This window comes from Polypterus senegalus, chromosome 8 (genome assembly GCF_016835505.1).
Source record: "Polypterus senegalus isolate Bchr_013 chromosome 8, ASM1683550v1, whole genome shotgun sequence".
Lineage (NCBI taxonomy): Eukaryota > Metazoa > Chordata > Cladistia > Polypteriformes > Polypteridae > Polypterus > Polypterus senegalus.
In genome coordinates, this window is record NC_053161.1 from 86,181,897 (window position 1) to 86,194,510 (window position 12,614).

A 12,614-nucleotide genomic window follows, 5' to 3' on the forward strand; every position below is an offset into this window, starting at 1 on the left:
ATATAATTTACTTGATAAATCTAGCAAATTGATTGTTGGCTAACACTGACATTTTCAGGCTATAAGCTCAGTCTGGGAAGGCAGAGCATTAAGAAGCACATACCACTTTTATATGATCAGTGGCTGTTAAGCATAATGTGAAATACCCAGTGGTAATCACAGGGTCCCATTCGTGCACCAATGTCGACAGAACACTGAAATATTATAGTATTATGGAAAATTATAATAAATTAGCTATAGAGAAAGTTATCAGTTAGAATATGTATGAGCAGACAAATTCCTTCATACATGAATATTCACAATGCTAAGAAAAACTTTGCCATCTGTACTTGACCCACATCATGTAAAACATGTACATGTAAAACAACTAATTTCCATTGCACATATGCAATTAAGAACTGTGTGCAATGCTAAAATGTCTAATTTATCTTATGAATTATGGGAATTATATATTGACCAATTTAGTCACCCTGATACAGATCTGCACTGCAGGTCTAGTTAATTAAGAGCATGGAAGATAGAAGTACTGTAGGTCAGCCTGAGAACTGAGCAGTATTCCCTTGCAACAATAACACTATCGGTATCACAGTATCAGCAGTCTCTGTCACTTTCTGCTGCTCTTTTCGGGATCACTATGACCAAGGCAAGCACTTACTGTATACTTTTTCTCTGAAAGCCTCAGCTCTTTTTGTTGAATCCCCCTGAGGTTTCTCAAAGGTTGCATTCCCTTCCAAACAAGACTAACTGCTCCTAACCAAGCATCCAGAACCCCTCAAGCCTGTGAAGCTGCTTTCCACTCCTGCCAGTGAAGAGCTGTCTGCTGACTGCTACTATATTTTTAAACCCAGTAATCAGTGATTTATAATACAATGACATGTTTTTAAATTGTATTTTCAGGTGACCCTTACAATTTTGATTTTAAGGCTTTCCAGAGGTCCAATGGGTTATTTTGATCCCCGTGTATTTTCCACCCTGGCCTTAAGTGTTCTTCTGCCTTTTTTAGTTGTCATTTAAAAGGGGTTCAGATTAAGAAGATTAAAACACCTTCACACTTTATCATATTGGAGCTGGTGAACTTATACTGTATGCCTTTCCACTGATGCATTTTATATGACATAGGATGGGTAAAAGGTGAGTATTGTATCTGAATATTTCATGACAGCAAACAAATGGAATGTAAAAACCTTTGTGGGCGTGGATTATTTCAACAAAGTGATATGTGATTAGATTAGAGCTCAAAGGGGTTGTGTTGCCTTGAGCATTTAAATGGCTCTGGAATATCAAAGGTGTAACGATCACTGGGAGCACACAAATTGCATGGTGTTCTGGATAAATGATGTGCAGTGAAGTGTAACACAAGTGTAAAGGGTGGCTTGTAGGGCATGCAGTAAGGTAAACATCACATGAGTTAGGAGGAATGTAAAATGAGGTTCAGTATGGCTGCCAAGGAAAAAAAATATGGTTCAGTTTCTAACAACTGAACCACTGTTGAATAGATTTTTTTCCTTGGAGGTGATCCATTCTTGATTCAACCATGACAACAACATGCCTGAAAGCCCCACCAGGACAGCTGGTTGTGTTAATTGCATCTGGCCCCACTAACACATACTATGTTAAGTCTCAGCAGAAAGAAGAGATAATGGGTTTCTTTCAGTATAGCAGAAACAGAATAAATTATCTTTATAAATTACAATTGGTAGGGATTACAGGCATTGAAATCAATTTCTTTGTATGGCAAAACTTCTGGGACCTCATGTATAAATGGTGTGTGCGCACAAAAATGTTGCATACTCCCGTTTCCATGCTCAAATCGCAATATAAAACCTAAACTTGGTGTAAAGCCATGCACATTTTCTCGCTAGCTCAAAGCCTGGCGTACACAAGTTCTCCACTCGAATTTGCAAGCTGGTGGCACCCAGCGTCAAAGCAGTGGTTTTGTGTCAGTGTGGTTTCCCTTTTTTTTTAGATCCACATCCCTGACGCGGCTTTATCATATACACTGAAATTAACTGCATGTTGTTTATTAGTTAGACATCTGATTGTAATTAACCTGTAACAATATAATGGTCCACAGAATGGCCAAACTATTCCAAATACCATAGCTGCAGCATTGTTACTCTCACTGCACCCTCTTCTTCTTCTTCTTTCAGTTGCTCCCGTTAGGGGCTGCCACAGCAGATCATCTTTTTCCATATTACTTTCACTGCACCACTCAGAGTATTTATATCACTGTATCTGAGTGGGGAATTACAGCTGTACAGCAGCTGATTGGAAAGAGAATTATCGGTATACAGCATCAAGCACACACTGCCTCAGCCATGCTGTCTGTTGAACTGCTCTCATACGGCAAACGCTTCAAAGCCTTTCCTATACTGTCCTCGCAGTTCGGAAACAGTTTCATCCCAAGTACTATAAACGCAATCAATCAGTCCATTAAGTGCTCCTTGTAGCTGTTTGTACTTATAAGTACAATTACCTCAGGTGGAGGTGGCAGAGTTAAAGATGCTAAGAGGATGGATAGGATTAGAAATGAGTATATTAGAGGGTCAGCTCAGGTTGGACAGTTGGGAGACAAAGTCAGAGAGGCGAGATTGCTCTGCTTTGGACATGTGCAGAGGAGAGATGCTGGGTATATTGGGAGAAGGATGCTAAGGATAGAGCTGCCATGGAAGAGGAAAATAGGAAGGCCTAAGTGAAGGTTTATGGATGTGGTGAGAGAGGAACATGCAGGTGATGGGTGTAACAGAACAAGATGCAGAGGACAGAAAGATATGGAAGAAGATGATTCGCTATGGCAACCTCTAATGGGAGCAGCCGAAAGAAGAAGAAGAAGAAACCTGCGATACAGTTATAATATTGCACAACCTGCGGCACTTTCTAAAGCGCTTATTTACATGTGATGACAATATCATTTTTAAGATAAAATGCAGCAAAATATGTTTATACATTATACAGATAAACTGTTAACATCATTTAAATAATCTATATTTTTAATAATTAAACATGTGAGGACACAGTGTTGCAGTGCTAGCAAGGAGCTGGCACCTTGTTCAGGGATTGCTCCTACCTCGCGCTGTATTCTTGCTGGGGCTGGTGCGACACTGGAAAGACAGATGGATAGAATAATTAAACACGTACTATGAAGATATTTGAATGTTCCTTAAAAGTTTTGAAGAATCGGAGCTTACAGATGGCTTAACATCTATTATTAAGCTGATTGTGTGGCATTTGGGTACTTGGAGAAAGAAAAGGAAGGACAGGAATTGGGGGTTGGTACGTTTGAAAGAGACAGTACTGCTGCAATAAATTATTTCATCAAAGGTCATGCACGGCGCAGCAAGCATCTTGCGCGAGGCAGGAACAATCTCTGGATGGTGCGCCAGTTCGTCACTATCACTGCAGCACCATGTTCCCATGTTTAATACATGCTTGAATTGATATGATATGAATACTCAAATTATATCAAGTACTCATCTCAGTATTTAAATTATTCAGAGACCTATAATATTACGAATGTAATGGATTCTGTTTCCTGTCGGAGGAAGAGAAAGCCAGTTTAAGAAGCATGTAGTTATTCACACAGATAGAGCATATAGAAGAACATATCCAAAACAAACAGCATTTAACGTGCTACTTTAGTTACGATGGGATTTGAGAAACTAGTAAATTAAAAGTTTATGATGTTCTACTTTAATGACAAAATAAACTACGTGATTAAAGTGGAAATTTCGAGATTAAAGTTGACATTTCAAGCTTTTTTCCCCACTTTACCCTAATAAGCTTTCATATGAGTGTCAAACGGTGGGCTATGACTCGCCTTTTCATGCTGATTTTGATATCTGCCAACTTCTTTTTTATTTCGGGCACTGTGCGACTTTGTGAGCTTGAACTTTCAAGTTTCTCCGACAATCTATGTCACTCGATCAACTTCCTTTTGTTGTTTATACCACTGTTTAAACCAACAAATAGTAAATTTTTCCTTGCCTCCACTTGGTATTTGCTGAAATTCTTCTGTTTTCCACTGTTCTTTTGCCATAGCCTTTTCACAGAGCGCTGAGCTTAAGGGCTATTTATATTGATTTGCATATTCAAAGAGGCGTAATTCTGGGAGGAGTTGGGGAGTGGCAGCAGGCGTGTGCACGTGCGTTACTTTCACACTGACCGGGAATTATGTAGCAGAAGAACGTGGAAGTTGGCGTTCACACAGATTTATGCATCTGGATTTTTTTGTGCGTACGGACATTTCCAGTTTTGTCCGTACGCCATGTTTTAGTGTGAATTCTATGCACAGCGTTATGCATGAGACCCCTTGTGACTTTTTTCAAGATCTAGTAGGTAAAAGCTTCCAAGAGTGCTGCAGGTGTTTATAGACTCTCCCTCCTCTTCCTCCTCCTTCTCCTCTTCCTTTCATTAAAAGCATTACTTTCTACAGTTGCGACACTAGAATTTTATTAAAGGGTGGGATTAGATTTGGCACGAGTGGGCCTAATGGTGTTTTTATTACATTGACATATACATTCATTACAAAAAAATATTTAAACAATTAAAGTTCACGTTTAGTCTGAATGGCTACAACTAATGCAAATTTAAACACACTTAAAAATTGTGAAGATAAATTGACAGCCTACCTTTTGATGGCCACAACAAGGTGCAAATGCCCAAGTGACACTCATTATAATTTTGACCACTAACCTTATACAACAGGAAACAATCAGATTCCTGTTTTGACATTCCTTGTAATTTGTGTATTCCAGTCTTTGAATACATGAGTGAATGTCTCCTCTGTTAGATTATGACAAAAATGTCAAAATCACTTCTTTTTATTTTCTCTGTTACAGCCACGCACTGTTATCTGTTGTGTCAATCAGCCATAAAGCTGCATGCCTTACCAGCTGTAACAGAAGTTGGAAATTTTAAGACTAACTAAGTTGGTAGCTTGTGAATATCAGACAAATTCGTGATCAAGCTGATCCTTTGACATTTGTCGACTGGGTTGTTGTAGATTTTCTAGAACAGAAGTTGTAGCAAGCCCATCACTAAAGTGTGCACAGCTAGTGGGGCTTAACCATTGGGGCATAGATTCTGTTATGTTTTGCATTTCCATTTGTTTCCCTAATAAAAAACTAAACAGTAATTTATTGAGACATCGTTCATGTTTCCCTCCAGCAAGACCTACCGCAAGTAGGGACTTCAGCAAGTTACTAGTTCATAACCTTTTTGATTTACCCTCATGGATAGTTTTATAGTCCAACTGTATATTAATTGCCTTGTCTGGTTTACTTTTTGAACAATTAAGTATTTTTGCATCAGATAATTTTCAATTTGCAGATAATTCAAGACTGCAACAGATTTGATATTATTGAAGTATTTATGTTTTTGTCTGAGTATATCCTCCATGAGGGGTTGGCTTCCTTATTTTTTTTGTTATTGTTTTCTATGACTTAGAGTAGTGGTGATGCTGTGCAAAAGGTGAAGCCTGAGTGAAAAAGAGATTAGCTTACATCACCAGGAAGCATTCCATTTCAAATGGTTAGAGGAGTCCTGTCATGCACGAGTGCAGGAGCACTCCTATAGCTCTTGGCACACAGGGGTTGCTTCTGAAGGCCTTTGTAATCCAGACTTTGCAGGTTTGCAGGTGGCAACCAATTTCTTGCCCCTGGCAGATACTACAATGTTAATGTCTAAATTCGGATGGATCAAGGTGTGATTCTACAACGAAAGAATTGGCACAGCCGTTACGATTTGCACTGTGGACAGGTGGAGTACAGTGAAAGTGAGGGAGAACTCAGCTGACGTCACCTGGAAGTGGTCCACTTGCAATGTTTAAAGGCAGTCCTTTATGCATGAGCATAGCAAAATTTCGATGCTCACATTGTAAAGGAGCTGCTTCTGAGGGCCTCTGTAATCCAGATGTTTAGGGATTGAGATTGGCCTCTGACAGTTACCAAATTTAAAATATCCAGAATGGAATGGATTGCTCAGCAAAGGATAAATCAAATTAAAGTCAAGGGTGTTTTTATTTATTATTTTCCTGGATTTGAAATGTATTGCCCTCATCATTTTCCATAAACAGGCTTGTTCTCTATCACCATGGCCTGGTACTGAGTTAAGTGGTTAGAATATGTGAGGAACTGTAGGTTTTTTTAATGAGAGTTGCAGCACACTTCTTGTCATTGCTACAGCACCTCAGCTGAGCAGTACACTTTGCACATTCTGCCTTGGTCCACACTTTGTTTGTCCAGGTAATCTACTTTCTTCCAGCTTTCTAAACATCTTCGTGAAAGATTGCCAACTTTAATTTGATCAGGTGTGAGTATGCGTGGGTATTGTACTGGCATGATCAGGTACAACTACCCAAAAACCTCAACTGAAATATGGGATTCATAAAATTTATGGATGGATTTTTAATGAGTTATGGAAATAGTGTTAAATAAAATATTACATTTTATATTAGCACATTTCAACTTAGATGTTGGCATGTCAATCATTCTTTATTATTATGCTTTTCACAGTGAATACCATCGCTGAAATCTTACAGAACTGCCAGGAAAAATATGTAAAGCACAACAAGTGAAAAGTCTCACTGTGTAGACGTGCAAGAAAAACTGCAGATAGGTCAGTAAAACAAAGATAAAGATGCAGTGTCATCTCAAAAGTTGAAAAAGGGTGCAAAATGCAATAGAGAAGAATAATGATATGAGAGCAAATGAACAATTACTTTTTTAATTCTGTCTGTCCTGTGATGGACCATTGCCTTGGACAAGACTCTCCAATGTTGTCAGGGTAGACATTAGTCCTTTGCAGCCCTGAAATGGATTAAGGGAGTAAGAGACTGTTATGTCTGAAAATACTCTGTTTCAGGATTTATAACATGATGATATTTGAGCTTCTATTTTTGCTTTACAAGATGCTTACAACTTGAAATAACATCACGACTCATTTGCTAAAGCTTTATACATGTACGACAAAATATAATTTAAAATTAAGTGCCCTTCCTTCTATCATAACACCTTGTCCTCCAGCTGGCACTATTCAGGACATCTGCATTTGAAACGTTTTGTTGCTTTCACAATTCCCTTGTTCTAAGTGTTTGCCTCAGAGGGATATCCACATTCCTGTTTCAGAAAGCTAAAAGAGGTCTCGAAAGACAAGACATATATCATGGGATAAGACAACCCAAAAAAAAAAAAATCACTATTGGAGATGGAAGCAGCTGCGGCTCCTCCTACAAAAAAAAAAGTTTACAGCTTTTGGGGAGCCAGAAACTTCCACTCCATGTGAGTCCACCTTTCTAATTCTTTCACCAACCGACTCTCTTTGGGTGCCAAATCTGCCTTCTCCAGACATTCAAGGATACCTAAAACAGTAAACAAGGGATTTTCTTTTTTAAATAGGCACAGCTTTGTTTTACATGTGCTTTATTTTTAAGGAGAAAGGTTTACCCCCAGCTTTTAATGGACTTACTGGAGACATAACAGCATGTCTGTGACAATTATCTTTTAGAGGTAAGATATCTTATAGGTGGATTAAAATCCACCACTAAGCTTATTCTTTGTTTCAAAATACATTCTACATTTTTGGAGAAATAATTCACATTATCTTCTAATTTGCATTTTGGAATATGACATCTACTGAACTAAACTTTATTTTAAAATATTCCCAAGATTTTGTTTTAAAACCTTTTTAGGCACATTTTCTTTGATTTCTATAATTGTGTGTTAAAATGTTACTGCGGTTATTACTACTACTACTACTACCACTAATAAGAATAATGCATCTGATTAATGTTACTGTCCATATTTTAAAGACACAATGCAAGATTGATTAGCATCATCAACATGGCCTTGCATGGACTTGTTTTTCTTTCTAACATAGGGACGGCATCCTTTCTTTACCCTTTGCATCCATGACAGGCTCCAGTTCTTGACTGAAATACATAAGTTATTTAAAAGATGAAAATAATAGATGGAGTAATTATTATGAATGGATGATTTATTATTCATACTGATAAAAAATAATTTTTTAGTAGCAATACCCATTTTTAATCACGTCAAAACTGCATTATAATCATGATAGTCATGCGTCCAATTTTCTGAAGAGCACAATTAGTTAATCTACGGTGGGCTGGTGCCCTGCCTGGGGATTTGTACCTGCCTTGCGCCCTGTGTTGGCTCGGATTGGCTCTAGCAGACCCCTGTGACCCTGTGTTAGGATATAGCGGGTTGGATAATGACTGACTGACTGACAATTAGTTAATATTCTAATAATAATAATAATAATATGTTATTATTATTGTTATTTTTATTATCTTTTCATCCATCTATTTCTCAAAACATACTAATTCAAATTTGTTGGGTATAACTGTTTTTATCCATCCATTTCCTAATCTGCTAAGATATGTCAGGGTAATGAGAGGCCAGTGCCTATTATTATTATTATTGTTATTATTATTATTATTATCTTTTCACCCATCTATTTCTCTGAACCCACTAATTCAAATTTGTTGGGTATGACTGTTTTTATCCATCCATTTCCTAATCTACTTAGTCAGGTCAGGGTAATCAGAAGCCTGTGCCTATTATTATTATTAATATTATTTTATAATGAAGATGGGTTGAATCTAATAACAAATTGCAAATGTGCTTAACAGTATATTCTTCTGAATATGTCGAACACCCTTTATAGCTGTGCATGTTTTACAGCATGTTGCCAGATGCCGTTTGTCTGTAAGCAGATTGCATTTCTAACAGCAGATAAACCTGTCAGAATGATTTTGAAAAAACATTCTGCTACCTAGCAACTCAAATATATAGCTTAAAGAGCTGTCACACAAGGAGCCCACAAATCATGTTAAAACAGATTTTTTTTGGAAATAAATGCATCCTTCTTGAGTAACTTAACATGACCTCTAAATAGAGTTAATAAAGAAAATTGAAAAAATGAGGAGTTGTACTTTATAGCTGAACAAAAAAAGCCTTTCATTGTAAAAAAAGGAAAAAATGAGAAAATGATATTTCATTTATTATGAAGGTTGTTTTGTGGCCTCTAGTGTTTTTTTAAACACTTACCATGGTTTGATCTCAGCATTACCTCAAGTAATGTACAGTGTTTAACCCAAATATCTTACATTCGTGTTACAACTGACAGCCCTAAATATGTATTATAATTAGGGGCTATCCAAGCAAACTGCCATAGAACACTTATAGATGGAATTTCATTTATTGTGGAGTCCTACAGTTTAAAGAAAATATAGCCTGAGGTTTGACATTCCACTTCCCCTAATTAAACTGAAGATCTTACATAGCAGACTTAAACAACCTCATCACAGCCAATAAACACGTATTAGAAGTAATACATAAAGTCACTTATATCAGGTTTTATGATTTTAAAATTATAAGTGTGCTGTTAAAAAGGTAACCTACTGTTCACATTTTATCAGTACTAAATTATACTGGATATTCTGATGCTCTGTGTGTCTTTTTGTGTCCTTCCAGTCAAAACACACATGCAGCATACTTTAATTTAATGACTGAATTGAAATTTATTTAAAGTTACACAGAGTATGTAATTTAAAAAGTCAGGTCAACTAAACCGTGAAAACAAAACCAATTCAACACAAGGGCAGAATTCTACCAATACAATAAAAGAAGTAAGCCTGAGGATTGCAGAAAGTGTGAGGAAAAAGAGGACAAACTTTCAGTCTTGTTTGAGATTTCTATATTTTTATATTATAGTTATGTGGCATGGTGGTACAGTGGTAGTGCAGTGGTAGAGCTGCTGCCTTGCAGTAAGGAGATTCAGAATTTGCATCCTGTGTCCTCCCTGTGTGGAGTTTGCATGCTCTCCCTGTGTCTGCATGGATTTCCTTCCACATTTCAAGGATATGCAAGTTATGCGGACTGGCAATACTAAACTGGCACTCATATGTGTATGTGTTTGTGTCTGACCTGCGATAGATTGACGACCTGTGCAGAAAAAGTTCCTGCCTTGTGCCCTATGCTAACTGGGATAGGCTCCAGCACCTCCCATGACCCTATTCAGGACTAAGTGAGTTGGAATGAAATGAAAATATTCTAGTTATTTATGTTACTATTTATTAATAAGCATACAAGTGGCTAACACTGAAATAGCTGCACTTTAGCAGTACATATAGCTTGCCCTGTAGTCTACTATGCTTGTGAATAATGTCAGTATTCAAATACAATTAAGAGAGCACAGTCCACAGAAAAAAAATAACTAAAAAGAAAAATGACAGAGTTAAGCATCTGAAGATATGGGAAATAATACAAATATTTATTAATAAATATAAAACCAGCACCAATGGGCTTTTCTGAATTTACAATATATGAGGAGAAATAGGTGAACAGTTAATTAAAGGACGGATATTGCTGAGCTCCATTTATGTTAATCAGCTTCAGACTACTTTGTTCACCTGTCAGTTTAAACAAATCTGTGTTTATGTGTAATAAGTCTGCATTTAGTCATTTTTAAAACCTGAAATTGTATTTTACCAGAAAACTTGTTACAGTGCTATGCACCTGCATTTAGTGAAGAGCACTAAATAATAATAATAATAATAATAAAAAAAAAAAAGGGCGACACGGTGGCGCAGTGGTAGCACTGCTGCCTCGCATTTAGGAGACCTGGGTTTGCTTCCCAGGTCCTCACTGCGTGGAGTTTGCATCTTCTCCCCATGTCTGCATGGGTTTCCTCCAGGTACTCCGGTTCCCTCCCACAGTCCAAAGACATGCAGGTGAGGTGCATTGGAGATTCTGAATTGTCCCTAGTGTGTAGGTGTGTGTGCCCTGCGGTGGGCTGACACCCTGCCTGGGGTTTGTTTCCTGCCTTGCGCCCTGTGTTGGCTGGGATTGGCTCCGGCAGACCCCCATGACCCTGTAGTTAGGATATAGCGGGTTGGATAATGGATGGATGGATAATAAAAAAAACTGTATTGAATTGAAAAGGGTCACAGATAGATAAACAATGACATCAATTAAGGGTAAAAATAATTCACTAACAGTGAAACTGATTGGAGCAAAAACCTGTGGCCTCAGGGGACCCCCAGGACAGAACTTAAGAGCCCCTGATCTAGAATGTACTGAATACTCATTAACATTGGTTTCCACTACTTTTTACAGACAAACACTTTCTCAAACTTAAAAATATATCTTCTTCTTTCGGCTGCTATCGTCAGGGGTTACCAGAGCAGATCATCTTCTTCCATATCTTTCTGTCATCTGCATCTTGTTCTGTTAAACCCATCTCCTTCTTCTTCTTCGGCCAACATTAGTCCAATTTATGGCAGCACCCTGTTGGCTAACAGTACTGGTGGCGGGCGTTGTTAACCTGGGGCTCAACCGATCCACTATGGAAATTTGTATTGTTGTCCGCATATTGATTTGGCAAAATTTTACACCGGATACCCTTCTAGAAGTAACCCTCCCCATTTATCCGGTCTTGGGACCGGCACGAAGAAACACATCTATCTATCTATCTATCTATCTATCTATCTATCTATCTATCTATCTATCTATCTATCTATCTATCTATCTATCTATCTATCTATCTATCACACAAAGCCTGATATACTGAGTGTGTCCCTCCACTGCAGGAGACAATTACAGGACCAGAACATTAACTTGAGTGGAGAGGAAAGGGCAGAATCTGTCGTTAAACAGGCAGGCAAGGTCAGAACCTGAGAAGATTTATGACTGTCAATCTGAACAAGACAACTGGTGAAAATACGTAAGGGTTGTGGTAAGCAAAAGTTTGCTTTTCATAGATTGTTTTAACATTTTTTCAAGCAAAAAATAGGATACTAACTGCACAATGCCACCTTTTATAGTTATGGGAAATGAATGCTACTTCCTACTCATCACATGCTAGCAACCACCAACAGTATGGGTTATAATCATAAATGTTTAAACATTGACATTGCAGAAAAAATATTTTAATAAAATAACAATGATAACTTCTTACAAAAAAAGGACAAATAAAGTGTTATAATAATAAAAAGTTTATTACAGTCTAGTCCTTGATGATCAGATGGGGTGGCTCCACTACATGTGTGTGGTGTGCATGAAGCACCACAAAAACCTCCCAATTCCCTCCTTGCGATTTTATGATATTGTCCCAGCCACCCTCACAAACTCTAGGATCAATTTAGTTTCTCCTAGGAATTGGACTTTAAACTTTAATCAGAATCATTAAAACCTCCATCCCCAACTTTAAAGCTAATCTCAGATACTTTTACAAGCTCTGAGGCTGCTTACGCTTCAAAGTGTAGCACTAATCCCTGCTGCCAACTGTTCCTCTACCTCTATGCTCTTGCTCCATGCCCTCCCACTCCTGTACCCACTGAGAAATTACTTCTGAGATATCATCTCAGTTAAAATGTTGGCCCACATTGGTATTTACAACAGCATTTACATCACTGATGTAAAACTCTCTTTTAAAAAAGTACTGTGGCTTTGATCTGTCTTGTCCCTCTGATCTTCCTTTTCTGCACGCTTATCAAAAATGATAAGGAAGTACAATTCCAGGGGAAAAGAAAATATCAATACATTCTTGACCTGAAGTTGCTTTAACTAGTATTGAGCAAATTGTCCCTATTT